Genomic DNA, 11,394 nt, shown 5'->3' with positions numbered 1-11,394 from the left:
TGGTCTGTGTACCCAGCCAGACATATATGGTGCAGGGAGGAAAATTTCTCTACCCTGTTTGGGGAATTATTTCTAGTAGTTTTAATCATATACACTAGTTGGAATTCTCATCTCTTAGAAATCTTAATTTCTAGTGAAAACTAAAGAGCAAGAAATTATGAACTGTTACATACCAACATTCCATAGATTGGCAAATTATGAATATACTGTTTTATTATTTCTAGAAGCATACATTTCCCACAATTTTCAGTGTGACACAAGACATGTTTACTAACAGACCTCAAAATTCTTTCATTCAAATAGAAAGCCAAAAGCAGGTAAACTCAGACTTTTGTTTGGCAATTAGTGTCTCATTATATTATCTTATTTGGAAATAATCTAGATATTCAATGAATATCCATCGCTTAACTTTTTTAACCTGGTAGAACTTTAAGATTTCAAGGTACCAAAACATTTTGGAAACTATTTTGTTATTTTATTTATTTATTTTTAAATATTTTATTTATTTATTCATGAAAGACACACACACACAGAGAGAGAGAGAGAGAGAGAGAGAGAGGCAGAGACACAGGCAGAGGGAGAAGCAGGCTCCATGTGGGGAGCCTGATGTCAGACTCGATCCCAGAACCCTAGGGCCCCAGGATCCCACCCTGAGCCAAAGGTGGATGCTCAACCACTGAGCCACCAGGGTGAGCCACCAAGGTGCCCCTTAGAAACTATTTTAAAGTAGACATACTTTATAAAACATAATCATTGTTGAAAAGTTCATCTATAAATGTTTAGCTTATGTTTATTTAATTCATTTGTTCACAATTATGTTTAGATTACTTACTGGGATGCCTGGCTCAGTAGGTAGAGCACGTGACTCTTGATCTCAGCATTGTAAGTTCGAGCTCCACGCTGGGTGTGGAGATTACTTAAATAAATAGAAACTTAAAACAAACAAACAAATACTAAGCAAAGTTAGCCATCATTTTAAGTCGCTTTTCTTGCTGACAAATTTCATTATATATCCGTATTAGGCAAGCATGGAACACTAAAGGACTGGAGGCCCTCCCAGGGGCTTATAAAATGCTGTCTGCATGTGGGGAGAGCGGTAGGCACATTGGGTGTGAGTGTTTTCGGTTTGATTTTGAGACTGGGAGTCCAGATGCAGTCAAGCTAAAGAAAGTCCAGGCATGTCTGGGCTTGTCTCCTGAGCGTTGGGGCACCAATCTATCCGGCTTATTTGCATTATGATAATGAAGTGTCCTTACAGTATAGAGTAATTGTAAGGGAGGAAAGAATCACAGGACTATAATATGATCTTGGGGGTGGGGGGAAAAAGAAGAGTCTGCTCCAGATCTGCCAGCATGGATTTTTTTTACCTTCTCTGGGTCTTGTGTGATCCCAACAGATGGAATTCGAGGAAAAATTAATGGATCAGTTTTCACTTAGGCTGAAAGATCCTGCCACCTTTTCCTAGAACCCAGTGTTGGAGGAGGTCTCACTGTCTTTTTTTTTTTTTTTTTTTTTTATCTATGATAGTCACACAGAGAGAGAGAGAGAGGCAGAGACATAGGCAGAGGGAGTAGCAGGCTCCATGCACCGGGAGCCCGACGTGGGACTCGATCCCAGATCTCCAGGATCGCGCCCTGGGCCAAAGGCAGGCGCCAAACCGCTGCGCCACCCAGGGATCCCATGGTCTCACTGTCTGATAAGCCTCACAGATTTATATCCTCAAGGGCTGTGTTTCTGGACATTGATGTGATCACCAAGGAACTGATAGTAAGTACCACAGGTGCATCTTGGCCCGTATACACATGCCAAGCCCCTACGGGTAAAGAAATACAGAATATGAGGGCTCTGGTGTCTTGCATCATACCGAAGGATGTGGTTGCCTCAACTGGGGAAATCTGAGCTATCTTTGTTCAAATAGTTTCATTTAGGTCCTAGGGGTGATGAGGTCTGGGGGAAATTCAGGTTAGAATCACATCCTTGCATGGTCTTTGAGTCACTATTTGGCGACTTTGAAAAAGACATATTTTCCCTTTTTCAGCTTTCTTTCTCTGGCGTTTATCATCATTCATCAAAAGGGGCATGCAGGGGATCCCTGGCGGGGCTCAGCGGTTTAGCGCCTGCCTTTGACCCAGGGCGTGATGTTGGAGACCCTGGATCGAGTCGAGTCCCACGTCGGGCTCCCTGCATGGAGCCTGCTTCTCCCTCTGCCTGGGTCTCTGCCTCTCCCTCTCCCCCATCCTCTGTCTCTCATGAATAAATAAATAAAATCTTTAAAAAAAAAGAAATAAAAAAATAAATAAATAAGGGAGGGGGCATGCAGAGGGACACCTGGGTGGCTCAGTGGTTGAGTGCCTGCCTATGGCTCAGGGTGTGATCCCTGGGTCCTGGGATCGAGTTCTGAGTCCCGGATTGGGCTCTCTGCGAGGAGCCTGCTTCTCCCTCTGCCTGTGTCTCTGCCTCTCTCTGTGTCTCTCATGAATAAACAAATAAAATCTTTAAAAAACACAAAACCCAAAGGGGCACACAGAGAGTGTTAAAACTGGGGTGTCCTGGCTAGTTCAGTTGGTGGAGCATGTGACTCTTGATCTCAATATTGTGAGTTGGAGCCCCACACTGGGTGTAGACATAATTTAGAAATACAATCTTAAAAAACAACAACAGAGACTGTTAAAGTCATGACTTCCTAATACGGGTGGACCTCATCCAATCAGCTGAAACCCCAAGTAGAACAAAAAAGTGGAGGAAGAGGGAACTTCTGCCTGCCTTTGAACTGGGATTTTTTTTCATGCCTTCATATTCAAACTGGACCACTGGCTCTTTCAGTTGGTCTTGAGCCTGTGGGCCTCCGGATTGCCTATCCCATTGCTTCTCCATGTCTCCAGCTTGCCAATGTCAGCTCTTGAAACTGGTCTATTTCTATGACTCTGTAAGCTGATTCTTTATGATAAATCTCTTTCCATATTTTTGTGCATCGTATTGATTCTGTTTCTCTGAAGCATCTTTACTAATACAACCACTAGTCTACTGTCTGTCTCTGTAGGTTTCTCTGTGATGGACATTTCACATTAACGGAATCATATAATACGTTGTCTCTTCTGTCTTGCTTAGCATCCCCTTTCCAAGATTCATTCATGTTGTAAAATGTGTCATTACTTCATCCTTTAGCTGCCAAACAATATTGCATCATATGGAGTCCTGCATTTTGTTTATCCATTCATTTGTTGATGGACATTTGGGTTGTTTCAACTTTGAGCTATTATGAATAATGTTGTAGTGAACATTTGTGTACAAGCTTTGGTGTAGACATGTTTTTTTTAAAAGATTTTATTTATTTATTCATGAGAGACACACACACACAGAGAGAGAGAGAGAGAGAGAGAGAGAGAGAGAGACACACAGGCAGAGGGAGAAGCAGGCTCCACGCAGGGAGCCCGACGTGGGACTCAATCCCGGGACTCCAGGACCATGACCTTAGCTGAAGGCGGCGCTAAACCGCTGAGCCACCCAGGGATCCCATGGACATATGTTTTTTTTATTTCTCTTGCGTACATACCTAGAAGTGAAATTGCTTTGTCATGTGACAGTCCTGTGTTTACGTTTTGAGAAATGTCTGGGCAGTTTTCCACAGAGGCTGAACCATTTTAGAATCGCACCAGCAATATATGAGGATTTCTGCATTAGTTAGGGTTTCCTGAGAAACAGAGTCAACAGGAGATGCGCATCTGTAAAGAGATTTAGAATGAGGAATTGGCTCCTGACAGTGTGCCCCATGATCTTCCATCTGCATGCCTGAGATTGGAGAGAGCTGTTGGTGTAATTTGAGTCCAAGCTGAAGGTCAGGAGCTGATGGACATCACAGTTCAAGGGCAGGAGAGAACCACTGTCCCAGCTCAGTTAGGCAGTTAAGAAAGACATGTGTCCTCCCTTGCGCTGCTTTTGTTCTGTTTAGGCCCTCCACAGGTTGGATGAGGCCCATCCTCATCAGGGAAGGCAGCACTCCCTTCTCAGTCTACAGATTCAGATGCTAAGGTCTTCCAGAAACACTCTGACAGACACATCCAGACATCATACCTAACCAGGTGTGTGGGTGTCCCATGATCTGGTCAAGTGGATACCTAAAGTTAACCATCCTAGTTCTAATCTCTATCCCTCCTTGCCAGCATTTTTAAATTGTCTATCTTCTATTTTTAAAGATTTTTATTTATTCATGAAAGACACACACACACAAACAGAGAAGCAGGCTCCATACAGGGAGCCCGACGTGGGACTTGATCCCCGGTCTCCAGGATCAGGCCCTAGGCTGAAGGCAGCACTAAACTGCTGAGCCACCCGGGCTGCCCCTATTGTCTATCTTTTTTATTATTGTCATCCTAGAAGGTATGCAGTGATATCTCATTGTGGTCTTGACTCATATTTACCTCACAGCTAATGATGTTGAGACTTTCTTTTTTCTTTTCATTTTCTTTTTTTTTTTTTTTAATTTTTATTTATTTATTCATGAGAGACACACAGAGAGGGAGAGACATAGGCAGAGGGAGGAGAACCAGGCTCCATGCAGAGAGCCCGATGCGGGACTTGATCCTGGGATTCCAGGGTCATACCCTGAGCCAAAGGCAGATGCTCAACCACTGAGCCACCCGGGCATCCCTCTTTCTTCTTTTCTTTCACCAGTATTTATCCTTTCGCCCCATCATTATTATACTCATTCCCTTGCCAAACCACAGATACCCTAATGTCTGAAATAAACAAGGCTACCCTGGTCGTGATGGAGAGTCAGCAAAATATCCCCACGTATAGCTATTATTTGTAGACAGCATGGTGAAGGAAAGTACTAGGGATGCAGAAGGAGAGAATGTGATCCAGTCCTGGGGTGGGGAGGATTGTGTAAAAGGCTCCTCGAATGACCTTTTATTTTTATTTTTTTTTCGAATGACCTTTTAAAACTGCAAATTCAGTCAGGTCCCTCCTCATTCTGACATCTTCAATGGCTCCCTCTTGCCTGGGCAATAAATCCTTAATCCTTAGTCTGGAATTTAGAGGTCTGCCTAACCTGGTTCTAGACTCATTTTCTACTTCACAATACACCCAAGAGCCCCTTGCATTTCTACCATCAGAGTTTCATGATCCTGACTATGGCTCCTAGCCTTCAAGTGGAATGTTACAATTCATTCCTGAAAGTGGATGAGAACTTTTTGTTAATGAAAACCTCTTGATGGGTCTTGATCTTTGGTGATTGTTGAGTAATATAACCCCGGATATCAGTAAGGACAGAATTCAGGAGCTCTGCATGATAGAATCAGCAGAATTTTGAGACAAGGGAGTGAGATCTATGAAGAGAGAGATGAGAGGGGAGAGATGAGGAGCAGCTGGCGAGAAAATGTAACCCCAACAGCTACGGCAAAGAGGGAGGGCATATATGGTTTCCCGTGGTTACTATATGAATGATCATCAGCCTTGTGGCTTAAAACAACACAGGTTTACATTCCTTTGGTTCTGAAGGTCAGAGTTTGAAATAGGTCTCATTGGGCTAAAAGAACGAAACTGGATCTCTGCCTTACCACCATCCACAAAAATCAACTCAAAATGGATTAATGGGCAGCCCGGGTGGCTTAGTGGTTTAGCACCACCTTCAGCCCAGGGCGTGATCCTGGAGACCCAGGATTGAATCCCATGTCAGGCTCCCTGCATGGAGCTCGCTTCTACCTCTGCCTGTGTCTTTGTCTCTCTTTCTCATGAATAAATAAATAAAATATTAAACAAACAAACAAAAACTCCAAAATGGATTAATGTCTTGAACATTTGACACCAAAGGTAAAGGAAACAAAAGCAAAAAGAAGCAAATGGGGCTATCTCAAGAGAAGAGCTTCTGCATAGAAAGGGAAGCTATCAACAAAATCAAAAGGCAACCTAAGGAATGGGAGAAAATATTTGTAAACCATGTATCTAAAAGGATTAGTATCCAAAATACATAAAGAACTCATATAACTCAGTAGTGAAAAAAAGAAGTAATCCAATTAAAAAAATGAGCAGAGGACCTGACTGGACATTTTGCCAAAGAAGACATATAGGTGGTCAATATGTACATGAAAGATGCTTACCATCACTGATTAACAGGGAAATAAATCAAAATCACATGAGATATCCCTTTACACTCATAAGAATGGTTATCCTTCCCATACTCACTTATCTTTGCTATCCTCTTGAAACTCAGATCTACTAGGCAAGTGATCTGGAAGGGTGTGTTGCCAAATGGTCAGCTATGGTCTGTCTGTTTGTTTGTTTGTTTGTTTGTTTATTTATTTTAAAAAATATTTTATTTATTTATTCATGAGACACACACACACACACAGAGAGAAAGAGAGAGAGACAGAGACACAGGCAGAGGGAGAAGCAGGCCCCATGCAGGGAGCCCAATGTGGGACTCCAGGACCACATGCTGGGCCAAAGGCAGGCGTTGAACTGCTGAGCCACCCAGATGTCTCCACTATGGTCCTTTTAAAAGGTAAATCAAGGGAAGGACTATACAAAATCTGGCTTTTTTGTTGTTTGTTTTGCTTAATATTCTTTTGCACTGTTGGGATTTTTCGCACTGGGCATGTTTTACTTTTGGAAAAAATTTAAAAGCTGCAAATTCAAAAATCATTGCCAAGGCCAGCATCAAGGAATTTATCTCCTGTGTTTTCTTCTAGGAGTTATATGGTTTCAGGTCTTCCATTCAAGTTTTTAATCCATTTGGAGTTGATTTTGTATATGGTGTAAGGTAGGGGTCTGGTTTCATTCTTTTGCATGTGGCTGTCTAGTTTTCTTAAAACCAACCGTCCTTTCTCCATCACATATTCTTAGCTCCTTGCTTATAGATTAATTGACCATATATGCATGAATTTATTTTGGACTCTATTCTTTAAAAAAAAGATTTTATTTATTAATTTGAGAGGGAGAGCGAGCATGAGCAGGGTGGAGGGGAGGGGCAAAGGGAGAAGCAGATTCCCCACTGGGCAAGGAGCCTTCAGGACCCTGAGGTCATGACCTGAGCCAAAGGCAGACACATAGCCATCTGAACCACCCAAGCACCTCTCTGTACTCTATTCCTTTCAACTAATTGATGTGTTGGTTTTATGCCAATACCATACTGTTTTGATTATGATAGCTTTGTAATATAAATTTGAAATCAGGAAGTGTGACACCTGCAGCATTCTTTCTTTCTTTCTTCTTTCTTTCTTTCTTTCTTTCTTTCTTTCTTTCTTTCTTTCTTTCTTCTTTCTTTCTTTCTTTTTTAGATTGCTTTGGCTATTTGGGATCTTTTGTGGTTCCATACAAATCCTAGATTTTTTTTTAAATTTCTATGAAAAATGCCATTGGAATTTTGATAGGAATTGTATTATATCTGTAGCTAGCTTTGGGTAATGCAGACATTTTAACAATATTAATTCTTCCAATCCACGAGCATGGAATAACTTTCCAATTATTCGAGTCCTCTTAGGATCCTTTGTACTTCTATGGAGCTAGTTGTAATGTCTCCTCTCACTTTTCTGAAGTTATTTATTTTAGTCTTCCCTCTTTTTCTCCTATTGAGCCTAGCTAGAGGTTTGTGTATTTTGTTTATTTTTAAAGAGTTAGCTCTTAACTTCAAGTTTCTATTGTTTTAGGAGTCATTATTAACCCTTCTACTGTGGCTACATTGAATGGTGCTGCTATGAGCATAGGTGTACTAAATTTAGAAATTTACATCTGATTGACATCATCTTGTATGCCTTGTGGAGATCATCTTGGAAGATGAGATTTTACAAGTTTACTGCTTAAACTTTTGAAACTCAGAATTTATTTTTTTTCCAAAAGTCTTGCTTGCTTATTTATTTATTTATTTATTTATTTATTTATTTATTTATTTATTTATGAGATACACACAGAAAGAGGCAGAGACATAGGCAGAAGGAGAAGCAGGCTCCCCTCAGGGAACCCGATGTGGGACTCGATCCTGGGGCCATGGGATCGCACCCTGAGCCAAAGGCAGATGCTCAACTGCTGAGCCACCCAGGCATCCCTGAAACTCAGAATTTCTCTCTCTCTTTTTTTTTTTTGTAAATTTATTTTTTATTGGTGTTCAATTTGCCAACATATAGAATAACACCCAGTGCTCATCCCATCAAGTGCCCCCCTCAGTGCCCGTCACCCAGTCACCCCCACCCCCCTGCCCACCTCCCCTTCCACCACCCCTAGTTTGTTTCCCAGAGTTAGGAGTCTCTCATGTTCTGTCTCCCTTTCTGATATTTCCCACTCATTTTTTTCTCCTTTCCCCTTTATTCCCTGTCACTATTTTTTATATTCCCCAAATGAATGAGACCATATAATGTTTGTCCTTCTGATTGACTTATTTCACTCAGCATAATACCCTCCAGTTCCATCCACGTCAAAGCAAATGGTGGGTATTTGTCATTTCTAATGGCTGAGGAATACTCCATTGTATACATAAACCACATCTTTATCTATTCATCTTGAAACTCAGACTTTCATACTTGGCTACACCATCCTTCCATTGAAGCAATTCTCATTATTTTTTACTAATAAACTTTATTTTTTAGATGAATTTTAGATTTACTGGAAAACTGAGCAGAGAGTATAGACTTCTCATATACTTCCATGCACACAGTTTCTCTATTTTTAACATTTTACATTAGTATAGAACCTTTGCTACAATTCATGAACCAGTCCTAATACATTATTATTAACTAAATCTCATAGTTGATTCAGATTTCCTTCACTTTTCCTCCAATATCTTTATCTGCCCAGAATCCCATCCATGATTCCTAAGTACATTTGATCATCATGTCTCCTTAGGTTCCTCTTGGTTACGACAGTTTCCCAAACTTTCTTTGTTTTTGATGACTGAGCATTCTGAAGAGGACTGGTTAGGTATTTTGCAAGATGCCTCCTTCTTGTAATTTGTCTGATTTTTTTTCTCCTAGTTAGACTGGGGTGATGGATTTTGGGAGGAAGACTGCAAAAGTGAAATGTTTTTCTCATCCTTTCATGTTAGGGGTGTGTGCTGTGGCAATGGCTTAACACTACTGATGTTGGCCTTGGTCACATGACTGAGGTGTGTTGGTCAAGTTTTTCTTTTTCTTTTTTTAAGATTTTATTTGTTTATTCATGAGAGACACACAGAGAGAGGCAGAGACACAGGCAGAGGGAGAAGCAGGCTCCCTGGGGGGAACCCAATGCAGGACTTAATTCCAGGACCCCAGGATCAGGAGCTGAACCAAAGGCAAATGATCAACCACTGAGGCTCCCCTGGTCAGGTTTTTCCACGATAAAATTACTCCTCATCCCCTCACTTTCCATATTGTCCTCCTTGGAAGGAAGTCACTATGGTGAAGTCCACACCTAAGGAGTGGGGAGCTACTCCTCCTTTAGGATGGAGTAGCTACATTGTGAAAATTATAAAGCGAAACTTCATTTAAATGAAGTTGCGATGTGTGGCAGGGGGGAACTCTGATGCCCTACCACTCATCATTGATTGCAAACCCAATAGGAAGAGCCACATCTTGCACCTGGATACTATTTAACTATATCAGCAGGAGGAAGAAAGTTTTCCTCCTCCCCCGGCAGCAGTATAGCCAATGGCAGACAGTCACAACTCCCCTAATGAGAAGCCACTTTACTTCAATCTCCCAGGTTACTCCAATGGACTTCATCTATGATGCCTTCCCAATTTTCTGCTTTCCTCTAGAAAAGAGCAGTCCTCTCCTTTGTTTGGCAGACTTGGCATAGGTTTTGCTCGCTATGGATTGCAGTTTGGTGCTATTCCTGAATAAATCTATTTTTGCTGATAAAATAACTGGCAGTTTAAAAAAAACATTTTATTTATCTTTTTGAGAGAGAGCGCGCGCACCAGAGACAGTGAGACAGCAGAAGGAGGAGCAGAGGGAGAGGGATGAGTAGACTCTGTGCTGAGCATGGGGTCTCATGTGGGTTTTGATCTCTGGACCCTGCGATCCTGACCTGAGTCAAAACCAAGTGCCCATAACTGGCAGTTTCACTTCTAGGGTTGACAATATAAAGTATTTGAAATTCTGCACAAGGGCTTTGTCTCTTCTTCTCCACTTACAAATATATTCAACCACTTATTTATATCAATATGGACTCATGGATATTTATTTTATTTTTATTTTTTAAAATTGTATTTATTTATGATAGGCACACAGTGAGAGAGAGAGAGAGGCAGAGACACAGGCAGAGGGAGAAGCAGGCTCCATGCACCGAGAGCCCGACGTGGGATTCGATCCCGGGTCTCCAGGATCGCGCCCTGGGCCAAAGGCAGGCGCTAAACCGCTGCGCCACCCAGGGATCCCCTTATTTTATATTTTGAATTATAATCCAAAAGTATTCTATTTATTTTATTGCTCACATTGTTCCAGTTTTAGCCATTGGAGGCTTTGTCAGTTGGCTTCTGTGCTCCTTTGACATACAGACCAATATGGCTTCTCTTTCTTTTCTTCTACTCCTTCTTTCCTTTCTTTTCTGTACATCCCTATTTCTGCCACTTACACCACGCTCATCTTGCATATTTTTTTGTCCCACTCCTACAATCAGCCATTTCTCTAAGGAGCCCTGATTCCTTTTTAATGGAGAATGGTATTAGAAATCAAGATGCAGGGGTACCTGCGTCAGTCAGTTAAAAGTCTGGCTTTGGCTCAGGTCACGATCCAGGGGTTCTGGGATCGAGCCCCACGGGCTCCCTGCTCAAGGGGGAGCCTGCTTCTCCCTCTCCTTCTACTGCTCCCCCTGCTGTGCACTCTCTCTGTGAGTGTGCCGCTCTCTGTGTCAAATAAAATCTTAGAAAAAAAAGATAGGGATCCCTGGGTGGCCCAGCGGTTTGGCGCCTGCCTTTGGCCCAGGGCGCGATCCTGGAGACCCGGGATCGAATCCCACGTCGGGCTCCCGGTGCATGGAGCCTGCTTCTCCCTCTGCCTGTGCCTCTGCCTCTCTCTCTCTCTGTGTGACTATCATAAATAAATAAAAATTAAAAAAAAGATAAACTGAGGCACATAAACATTTTTTAAAAATTTATTTGAACAAAAAGTTTGAATCAGGCAGCACCATGCTACAAGTAGTTAGACCTGCTTCACCAACCCTCTCCACGTGCACCACCCATCCCAGCACCTCCAAGTGTTCACCAATCCCGAAGCTCTCCTAACTCCATCCTTCAGTGTTTTTAGGGAGGCTTCAATACACAGGCTTCAGGTGGTGGGAACTGAAAGTTCCAACCCCCTATTCCTCGGTTGGTTCCCCAGGCAACCGGGCCCCAAACCTTAGGTGACCTGAGGGCTTTCCAGAAGTCACCTCATTATCATAACAAAAGACACCTTTAACGCTCTCCACACAGAGGAAATTCCT

Source organism: Nyctereutes procyonoides, unplaced genomic scaffold (assembly GCF_905146905.1).
Source record: "Nyctereutes procyonoides isolate TBG_1078 unplaced genomic scaffold, NYPRO_anot_genome, whole genome shotgun sequence".
Lineage (NCBI taxonomy): Eukaryota > Metazoa > Chordata > Mammalia > Carnivora > Canidae > Nyctereutes > Nyctereutes procyonoides.
The sequence above is the reverse complement of the archived record's forward strand: the minus strand, read 5'-3'. Positions refer to the sequence as shown.